Source organism: Uranotaenia lowii, chromosome 3 (genome assembly GCF_029784155.1).
Source record: "Uranotaenia lowii strain MFRU-FL chromosome 3, ASM2978415v1, whole genome shotgun sequence".
Taxonomy (NCBI): domain Eukaryota; kingdom Metazoa; phylum Arthropoda; class Insecta; order Diptera; family Culicidae; genus Uranotaenia; species Uranotaenia lowii.
Genome location: NC_073693.1, coordinates 92,963,086 through 92,974,838, shown reverse-complemented (window position 1 = coordinate 92,974,838; position 11,753 = coordinate 92,963,086). Strand labels below are relative to the sequence as shown.

The 11,753-nt window shown below is 31.4% G+C and overlaps 1 non-coding gene across 1 annotated transcript; it reads right to left on the bottom strand.

The window, feature by feature from the left end:
- Positions 1-430: 430 nt before the first annotated feature.
- On the bottom strand, positions 431-503 carry Trnav-uac (transfer RNA valine (anticodon UAC)). Its single transcript has one exon. It is a non-coding gene; the product is annotated as a tRNA-Val (tRNA).
- Between the last annotated feature and the right edge of the window lie 11,250 nt (positions 504-11,753).

The following is an 11,753-nucleotide window of genomic DNA, read 5'->3' as shown; positions in this document are numbered from 1 at the left end:
CATTTTACCCTGCCACTTCCTCCGTCCGTTTTATCGTTAGCTCGGCCCCAATCTCCGATGATGGTCAATCCAACGTGATCGTTCTGAACGCATCTCGTATTTACTGTTCATTTAAAAATTTTATTTGCTTTACATGACACCAAATGATAGATTTGAGCGTAAAAGAAAATTTATCATCACATTATGGAGACCTAGGTTGTAAGTTTGAAAGGTTCAATTTAGCGTTTCTCAAGTTCACAAATGAAGAATTCATTACTAAGCCTTTTTGAATGCCTTTCCAGTGTAAATTTGCTTAAAGTGATTGATTTCATTTTGGTCTTCATTTTGGATTGATTTTTCGGTCAAAAAAAAAAAAAAAAAGATGATGATTCTTAAATCATGTTTTTTATTGAAATCATATTAATAAGTAATTTAATGTTTTCAAAAAAATTGGTTCCATCCAGGATCGAACTGGAGACCTTCTGCGTGTAAAGCAGACGTGATAACCGCTACACTATGGAACCGACTTGTTGGTCGACTGTACAGTACCTACAGAGTTCTGGACACAACATGACTTCTCGAGACCAGCTATCATCACTTTCTGAAATGGTGAAAAGTATGAACTATTCGATCCAAATAAGTATTAAAAAGTTAATCAAGTTTATATTACAAATACTATTATACAATTATCACTTACTTACCTTCGTGTAATGAGACTTCCAAGTATCCGTCAAAGTTTTTTTTTTTTAATTTTTATCCATTTTCAAATCGAACACTAAATCGTTGAACTTTTGCTTTTGTTCAATTTGTTGACAAGTTTATTTGCAAAAAAAAAAAAACCGATTTCTCAAAATTTATTTTGGATGGAGCAGTGACAACTCAAAAAAGTTATTTTTGAAATGGGACACTTACGAATGCCTGTATCTCAAAAACCATTCGTTTGATCGAAATACTTTCTATGATAGAAATGAAGGCATTCATGAAAAAAAAATGAAAAAAAATTTTTTTTTGTAAGAAAAATTTCTACTTTATTCTTGGTAAGGTAAGGTAAGGTAAGGTTTGAGTGACTCATAACTAGGCAACAATTTCAGTTTATCGGAGAAAAAATTGTTGGACATTTTAACGATTTACCCTTAGTTTTTCGCTTATTAAAAATTAAAAATTCTGGTATGAGCCTCGACTTCCCTGATGAACCTTAACCGTAGTTGACGATCATGTGAAAATTCTATGCTTTATTTTAACTTTGTCGACATTTTTTGACAGTGATTGCAGATTACTCTCACACACAAATTTTTTGAATAATGAAAGGATTTGTCAGCTATCAATGTGATAATGATGATTATTTTTGTCCCATTTCTAAAAGATTTAAGCTTTACCTAACTTTAATATTTTTCGCAGAAGTATAAATTGCAAGCAGATGTTTAATAACATGTCTCCTATAGCTCACATTTACTTGACAAATCGATTCGGAATATGATAAGAGGCCAAAATAAGACAGGAGCGTTATTTCAGTAGAAAACATCCATATTCCTCTCATCAGTATATCCCCAACAAATCTGGTTTTCAAATATTGCTCAACAACTTTGTTCTTAAATTCTTGTTGAAAATTTAAGCAGGGCAAATCCAGGCAATTTTATTTAAAACCCTGCCAATTTGATATCCAAATTTTCAACCCGGAATCCAGATAGTTTCCGGGCAATGTTTGGGCAAATTTGCACAAAACCATAGAGTAAACATTCAATAAAACATCCATTCAATCATTCAATAAACAATCTAGAAGAAAAAGCTTGAAATATTGGATTTAATTTCATCCAAATATATCAACAGATTTCCAATCTACAGTGAGCGAAATAAGAATAGCACCACTATGTGTTTTGCTTGTAAAAATTTAAATAATTGAAAATTACAAAAATTTTCTTCCACAGTTTGTTCTGAATTGCTTAACGGATAAATCAAGCATAACTCTACTTTTTTTGGACGTAGCAATTGGCGTTGAGGACCAAAAATGTGAAAAAAGGGTGCGAAATAAGAATAGCACCACTTGAGTTTTTTAACAAAAACAAGATTATATTTGAAAATTTACTGTGTAAAAGTGAATAATAATGCTTCTACGAGTTATTTGAATAGATAACTGCATTTTAAGGAGCTTTCCAGCATTCCTAAGGTTGTCAAAGGTATTAAAAGGGGGTTTTAAGAGATTCTCCTCTAGCGTTAAGGAATTTGATATTTGAGCTGTAATTCTTTTCCAAACTACTTACTTTCTTCATTAAAATGATGTGAAATGATGAAACAAACATTCAAGATTAACTTTGAATCAGAAAAAATAGGTTGGAAATAAAAAAACTTTGATTTTGTTAAGTAAACCACACTTTTTTCCAGTTTCAAGTCGTAGATGGCAGCACTATCTTGCAGTTAAAACCAAATTTAGTCTCAATATTGATTTTCCAGGTTTATTTAGGCCCATATTCATCATTTTGTTGTATTTTCGCAACACAGTTTTGTGGAAGTTCACGCTGCAGAAAGCTTTTCCGAATTTGCAAAAGTATCACCAGCACAAAAATGTACAACCGCCAAAGTTCCTGCTCATCTCAACTTCCGATTCAATTGCAAATAATACCAAGAATGATGCTAGCCGTCTGGTCCATCAAGTTCCATCGCAAAGTATAACTTTGTTCTGATAATCGGTCCAAAAAATTCACTTTTAGTGACCTTACTGCAATTCTTATTTTTTTTGGATTTAGTGATCTTAGAATTTCCAAAGCGTTGTCAAGGTACATGCAAGGACTAATAAAATCGTGTACACGAGTGGCGATTCCCGCTCGTCTACGATTTTTACCCATAAAGGTTCGCCAAAGCGCGAGCAGGCTGTGAAAAAAAATCCCTTAGGTTCGCGAACCATAGGAAACACGAGCGAGGCAGTCCAACCAACAGACGATTCTTTCGGATTTTGAATCCTGTCTCGCTCGTGGAAATCGTAACATACATGAAAATTTTCCCCCGCGATTTTGGCTCACGAACCATTTAGCGAAAAGGTTCATGAACTTTTTTTGGAAGGGAACGCGTGGTTATTCGATTTTCTTCCGTAGGCAGGCTGTGCGTCTCTTTAGGTACGCGTACGGGTATAAATTGTGCTTCAAGCAGCAGCAGAAAGTTCTTCATTTTCCACTGTTCTTTCAATTATTGTATGGAATATTTCTGTTTTATTTTTAAGTTTATTAAAATAATTTTTTTTTATTTGTACAGCGTTTTAAGATTAACGAAACTCTAAATATTTAATCAAATTCATTCTGCCATGTCAACTCCTGGGTGGTCAATTGAATTAAACAAAGCTTTTTGACAAAATTATGGATTAGAATGGACACAAGAAGGCCCTAATAAAGATCTTTAACAACCGTTTAAGGAATAAATAATCAAATCAAATCTTAGAGCCTTACAATTTCATCCAAATCAATACATTTCTGTAGTAGAGGTTGAGTGTAAAATTCCATAACTGTTTTTTTTAAATTTGGAAAAGACAACCACGATTCCATATGTAAAGTTTCAATAAGAAAACACATGCAAACGCATCAATGATTATTTTGGATTAAAAAATTGATAAATTAATTTAATAATCAAAGAAGAGTTTTCAAGTAATTTTTCTTAAAAAAAAAATTTCTTGAGGGGTTTTGGCTTGAGGGATACAAATATCTACGGAAACTTGCTTTTTCACCACCTTATTCACATGCCCCCAGGGTGGCCACAGAACCGGGAAAACCGGGAATTGAAAATCGAACCGGGAAAACCGGTAAAAAACCGGGAATTCAGACCCAAAACCGGGAAAATTAACAAGAGAAAACCGAATATCAGTTTTGGTTCTAAAATCAGGGATTCAACCCAAAATTTAAAATTCAATTTCCTGGTTAGAATTTAACAGTTCAAAAATGTGTTAGAATCATAAGTTCGGAAATTTTTAAACTACTCTCTGATTTCTCTTCAACTACCTCTAAATTGAAAAAACTAACTTATTTTACCGGAACCTATAGTTCAATGAGATGAGAAATTCAGAAAGTCTCTTAAAATTTGTTGAAGTATCGCATTACAATTATTTAAAAAAAACCATCAATCATATAAAATCAAGCAAATTAAAGTTAAATCACAGAAAAAGTTAAATTTTTGTTGCAAATGTTAAAATAAGTAAATATTATAATTTTACTATACTCCCTATTGCTATAGTTTATTGCAATACACCAATATTTCTTTGCATCCAAAATCAGTTGAATTAAAAAAAAGATCTTTTTTATTTCAAAACAGAAGTAAAAAAGCAGTTTTCAAAAATTTAAATGCAAATTTTTCAATTATAGTTATCTTTAACATTAATTTTGAACTTGATCTTGATCAAACTCATGGATTTTAAATCTACGTTTATTGCCTGGATTTCCTTTGATTAAGCTTGTTGAATTTTTTTCCTGCTATTTTTAATTCGTCATTCTTATCTGCTCATAAACTGAAAATCTTATATATAAAAATGAAGGCGTTTTCTTTGTAACACCATCACGTATGAATGGTCGGAATGAAGTGAAATTTGGTATCCGAGGGTTTTTTTGGGTCAGAGATGGTTTGTATAATAGTTTCAAGAATCTCACTTTTGATGAAAGGGGGGTCCCCATACAAAATTATCTCTTCACATCTTCTTATAAATAAAAATGGAGGCATTTTCTATGTAACAACATCACGTATGAATGGTCGGTCGGAATGAAGTGAAATTTGGTATCCGAGGGTTTTTTGGGTCAGAGATGGTTTGTATAATAGTTTCAAGGATCTCACTTTTTATGGAAGGTTGACCCAATACAAATTCAACTTTATTTGTTACGATTTCCATAAGAATCTATTCGCAAGCACGATGCAATTAAGGATGTGTAGATGAAATTAAACATTTATTACGATTTATACTTAAGAAGGTAAAACGAAGTTTACCGGGTCAGCTAGTGATATTTTAGAAATAGCGTTTCTTTCTTATCTAATGTTGTCCGATTTCCCGGTTTTATTCGGGTTTGCCTGGACATTCAATACAAAATTTTGAAACAGTCCGGGACGGCCCGGTTGCCTGGATTTCATTGAAAAATGCCCGGATTTTTCCCGGTTATATTCACTTTATTTGGAAAATCAAAATACAAACTCCTCCAAAACGGAATTTTTTGAGAAAAAATAATCATGAAAGGTGTTTTGGATCTTAAAGTACGATTCAAAACCTGTCGATAAGTTCTGATGAACAAAAAAGTTTTTTTTGCCCAGATAATGCTCGGATTTATGGACATTTTTAAAATTAATTGCCCGGATTTTGCTAGGTTTTTATTTAAAATTGCCCGGTTTGTCCGGCTCGGAAACGCGTCAAGCGAAAAAACTAGATATCTTGTATTTGGTCCGCAATGAGTTAACATTGAAATTCTTAATTATCTTAATGGTTTTCCCTCGCTTTCAAAACTTCATCGCACGGTTAATGACTCTTTTTTTCTGCCATGACATGAAATTTGAAATTCCAAACTTATGTAACTTCCTCAATTTGAACTTCGGAAGAAACTTGAAAATTACAAAGGGGATACAATTAAGATGCCGAAGTAGCAGATTTCTAGATTGGACTTTTATTTATTTTTTTTTTTGATCCTTCCGCCACCCCTTACAACTTTTTAGGATGCGGAGGAACTTTTTATCCTTCAGATAATTAAATCAATATTTTTTCTATCTGTTACTGGGCCAGATTGCATTCTTTCAAAACTCTATATACAAATTTGCCAAATTTGACGTTGTTTAACATCAGAAAGGACAAACTTCAATTCACAAATTATATACATCGTTTAAATTTACAACATTGTAAATTATTTTCAAGAAATTGTTATGAAAACTTTGAAAAATCGATTTATTTCATCTGTCCACGCGTTGCATTTGGCGCAATCAACAACCATGTGGAGACAAAATAACGAAACGGAAAACACGACCATCAAGTGTGCAATGCGTTTTTCAATTTGGTTCACGAACCAGAATCGCGAGGTTCGCGAAGTTTTCTGCCACGGCTCGCTCACGATTTTCTGGCGATCGGATTCCCCTTGAAAAAAATCCCCTACAATCACGTGTTTGCTGAGTCGCGAACCTACTGTGGTCAGAACTTTTGTGAACTACGCGCGGTTTTGTTTCTTGGCTGCTCCGATTTGAATACGATTTTATTAGTCCTTGGGTACATGTATTTATTTCTTGACCAAAATCATCCAGCACTCCTTAATTAATCCCGGATATTCGAAAATGGGCATGAATTTGGTTAAAAGGCAAGATAGTGCTGCCATCTATGACTTAAAACTAGAGAAATAGTGTTTGACTATTAAAAAAACATAAGTATTTTTGAATTCCAACCTGCTTTTTGGATTTAAACTCAGCCTCAAATTTATGTTTCATCATTTTGCATCATTCTTTTGAATGTTAATGAAGAAATAAAGCAGTTTGATAAAGTTTTATAGCTCAAATATCAAAATCCTTAATGCTAAATGAGCATCTCTTAAAACCCCCTTTTAATACCTTTGAAACCTTTGGAATTCTGGAAAACTCCTTAAAATGCAGTTATCTATTCAAATAACTCGTAGAAGCATTATTATTCACTTTTACACAGTAAATTTTCAAATATAATCTTGTTTTTGTTGAAAAACTCAAGTGGTGCTATTCTTATTTCGCACCCTTTTTTCACATTTTTGGTCCTCAACATACGGGCATATTTCATCAAAATCCGGGCAACCGGGCCAAACGAGATTTTTGAAATTTTGTTTCAAATATCCGGGTGTTTCCGGGAAAAACCGGGCAAACAGGCAAACATATGTAAGAGAAACATGAGAATCAAAGAAAGCAAGCAACTTACAATTTTTTTAAACAGATACAGTGCAACTTTTTTTATAGCATTGCATTTATTAAATTTTCAATTTAAATTAATTTATTCTATTAATCATCTTATGATTTCAAAAAAAAATGATGACACAGCTTTTCACGTCTTAGGCTAATTTTCCAAAGTTTTTGAATCGCACAAAACAGTTAAAAAGTTGAGCAATAGAAAATAATTTTTTTCATTCTTCGATGTCAAACAAACGAAATGCGCCAATGGTGTAGTTATAACATTACATTTAATTTAAACGATGGTTTTAAAAATTCAGAGTAAAACATGAGTTTTTTTTTGCATAATTCATAATAAAAAGAACATTAGGAAGTTTTCGCATTGGTTAATAGAGGTTTTAAGCCTCTAGTGACCAATACAATATACTAAAGTAAAACCGCATCGAATAGTTGGTTTTCCATTTTTTCCTCGCTCAATGATTTAAAATATGTTAATCTTTTAATCCTGGTTAATGAAAACTGTTTACAACTACATAGTTGTCAAAAGTTTCAGCGAAGAGAGGCTTATAATCATAAGAAAACTGTAAATGAAAACTGTAAGTGGATTTTTGAAAAATTACCATATAAAAAATTCCGTCATTTGTGATGCTTCTTTTAATTTACATCATATGTGATGTAAATTTTCATCTAATAATCACGTTCCGTGTCAAGTAATATTTTTATCATTAGAATTCAAGGCTGTTAAGGATTCAACTCTTTTTATTTTGTAAATTTACGTTAACAAATCACGTTCCACGTCATGTAATGGTAAATGTTTTCAATTTTAGTGTTGTTAAGGAATCAATTTTTTTTTGCTGTGCTTAACAGCACTGAACTCTATTGACATGAATAGTACTTGACACGGAACGCGAATATTTGATGTAAATTTCGATCACATATGATGTAAATTAAAAGAATCATCACATATGACGGAAGTTTCAGCGTGAATTAAATATTACACGTCTTAAAAATTTTACACGTCTTTCTTATTTTACATGTCTGTTGAAGTTTATAGACGTGTAATATTAAACTCGCTCTGAAAATTCCTTCATATGTGATGCTTCTTTTTCGTTACATCATACAATGTTATGTATTTTAAAAATTGTGTTTGTCACACAAAATTCTTAACAACACTGAATTGGAAATTTCTTAAAATTACATGTCATGGAATGTGATGACGACACAGAGTTTGAATTTAATCAATATTACAATGCACTGAACGTGATAATGTCATGTAAAATTATAAACTGCCAAGAACAGGACCACACAAATGTAATCAAAGTGTCAATTCAAGTCGTGCATCAAAGTATTTTGTATTAGCAGTTTTCCCGCGAATAAAGTTCCCGGAGATCTTCATGAAGCAGGGATGCGGTTCTGGAAGCGGCTCCACGCTATTCAACTTTGGATCCGGTACTTCGGGGAAGAAAATTAAAGTATGAATGTGAATCCTTCTAAAAAAATTTGTGAGATAATAAAAATTGTCGCTTAGTAAAATAAATTATGTTAATTATAGAAAGATTTTATTTTTATCAAGAGATGAGAAAATTCCATTATTGAATTATATTTAGAATAAATAAAAAAACAAATCCCAATTTGAAAGCTTTTGTTCCAATATTCGTTAATTTTATAATTTACATCATTTTTATTTTACAGGTTGTGAAATTTTACTTCTGTGTAGTATTCAACCAGCACTGAAAATTCCGTCATATATGACGCTTCTATTTACTTACATCACATGTGATGTGATTTTACAGATTTTTTTCGTAGTGTGTAGGTTAGTAGAAAGGAGGTATAAATAGGTACCGTCAACTGGGGCATCTTGCAACATTTTTCAACTTCAATGGCTTTTAAAATTTAATGTCCACAAATAATCATACCTACCGCTTGTAGCTACCGTAAAACGTAACCGTAACTTTGATCATCGGAGTTACTTTGACCATTAATAAATTATTGCACATTATCATTAATAAATAACTCAGTCTATAGTTTGAATTTTTGAAAACTGTTTTCTACGTTTGAAAGACTTTTAATTGAGTAACAAATAGGCAATATTTGGTTTGTATTTGAAATTTTGTTCTGTTAGTAAAAATGGATTTTCAAAATCATAAAATTTCTATTTTTTCCAAGGCTCACAAACAAACAGCTCTCCTGATGAAACAAAAAGCATTAAGAAGCAAACGAGTTGTTGAATGTTAAAGAACTACTTTTATTCTTTGTATATGTATAGTTACAGTGTTATTTTTATTATCATCTAGTGATAAATTTTTGATATCTAAAAAATAAGGACATTTTCCAAGAGTAAGCCCGTATTGGACAAGTGGATAGGATGGTTATCTTTGAAGATGAAATGGAAATAGTGGGAGGGCCTACAGGAATTCGTTAAGGTAAAATTTCATCTATATTTTGAAGTTCAAACTATTTAGCAATTATTATAATTTTTGCCCCTAAATGTATGCATGATAATAGTTCTTTTTCGACTATAAATGTTTTTAAAAGAAAACGTTAAAAGCTAGGTAAAATTGATAAACTAGCATTTTTAAATATTATGAAAGTGTTTTGTATCCTTTATGATCAAGAAAACTCGTTAAAAACCATCAAAATAGAGACTGATCAATGTTACACCAAAGCATCAAATTCTAAACTGAGACAAAATCGATTTTTAAATCAAATTTAAAGAAGTCCAATAAATTTCTGCAACCATGTTTTACGTTCAAAGGAGTCCAGATCTGGTTTTATAAATTAGGCCCTTGGAGCCAAAGGGGTATAAGTGACAAAATGGAAAAAAATCCAGATAACCATCTACAACGAATCCTTGACTGTCAAGCATCATATGCTTTTTTGATCATAATTTTATCATTTTATTTTATTATTTTCTTATGTTTTGATCTCGTTGACAAAATCCTGCTAACTAAAAATTACTTTTTGTTTGGAGCCAAAGGGGTATAAGTGCAGCACTTATACCCCTTTGCCACCAACCATTTCAAGGAAGTAGTGTTTTTTCATCGAGACGAAAAATAAAAAAAAAAGTGGAATTTAATTTTAATTTGAAAAGTAAATCATGTTTGAAAATTTACCATTAACAGTTAATCATTTCATTGCATTTAGTCATAATTCTAGTTAACAAAATATTATAAAATTTTGTATTTTTTCTTTTCTAACACCAATGACTGAATTTCAAATTCCCGATATCTAGTCATAATAATATGGAGTATGCCACAAATTTTGGGCTAGGCTCAATATATATGAGATAATTGGGTTAACGTTGAAGCGCTAGTCGTAAATGTACTGTTAAACATCAAATCATAATGAGCGGAAGTCCTTTTCCAATATCCAATTTAGCACGAAAAGGCGCAGGCAATATGCAATGATTGAGAATTCATTGAGAAATATCTTTCACGAGTTATTCTTATAATTATCCTGATGAAAAAAAGTTGTTTGAAGAGATTTACTCCAACTGGCAAAACAAGGTTGATATTTAGACATGAAATCTCTCGATTGACTGTACCAGGTTACATTTCATCAAAACAGTAAAAAATTAATATGTTAATAAATGATTAGACTTTCACCTAATAAAATCTCTACGTTTTCTGGATCATATCAATAAGACAAAATTACCTGAAAATGGAAATTTGTTGGTGGCAAAGGGGTATAAGTGAATTTATTTGGTGGCAAAGGGGTATAAGTGCAAAAATCAAAAATCACGTTTCGTCTCAATTTACGTCAAATAAACGTTGCTTTTCTTAAAAATGATTCCAAATGATTTGTTTTTATTTTAGAAGATCATACTCATTGAAAAATTTCATTAAAAATATCTATGGAATTTATTGGAAGACAACGAAGTTCAAGTGCTTTTTTCTCGAAATCAGCTTTTATGCACTTATACCCCTTTGGCAACAAGGGCCTCAAATGTCAAACATGCCACATCTCTCTTTACAGAAAAGATAATCGAAAAATATTGACAAAAGTGATCAATCTTACCCCGGATTACGGTACATCAAACGTTTTAAGGTTGATGGGACATTAAATTGACGTAGTCCAGGAGATTATTGGTTTCACCAGTTATTTTTCAATAAAAAATACATGCAATTTTTACCCTACTCAGAAAAAAAAGAGTAAGTTGCAACAAACCTTGTTTTTAATCAATCTTAAACGTTGAAAATTTATATTTTTTAATGTATTTGTGATTTCATAATTCATAAAACATCATTTGCAGTGATTTTTGTCTTGTTGGAATTAAATTTTACATTTTTTCTGTCAAAAATGTTTTGAAAGAAAAAGCAAAAATGTGCTGTATACATTTAGGAGTGAAAAAAATACTTCAAAGAACTACTAGCTGAAACCGTAAAAATCAATGTTTGGATGGATGAAATTTCGAAATTAACAAATTTAAAAGATTTAAAAGGTGAATCTTTGATTTACATTTTTATACATTTTAGCCCAGACACTGGTAACCGAATTATGAAAATATTTATTAAAAAATTTTGGTTATTTTCTTAAAAAATATTTTTACACCAACAGTGTTGGTATAGGTTTATAAAAGTAATATTAAGTTTGTAGATGATATCATTAAGCCAATCCGTCATACTGGGTTAAAATTTTTACGGAATCGAAGAATGTAAAAATTTGTGCATCTATTGCTCGATTTTTTTTAATTGGCAATGGGATTCAAAACCATTGAAAAACTATTTCACAATATGAGAAAAACATTTACGGTATCTCGTATTTGGGTTCGCGCAATGATTTAATGTTCTCTGAAATGTAAAACCTATGTGTATCAACAAGAGTGAAAAATTGCTGATCCTTTCTATATCCTTTTTAACGAGGATGAAATCCTTGTTTAACGAACTGTATGTGCTCATTGATTGTTAAACAAATCTCACAAAATAATA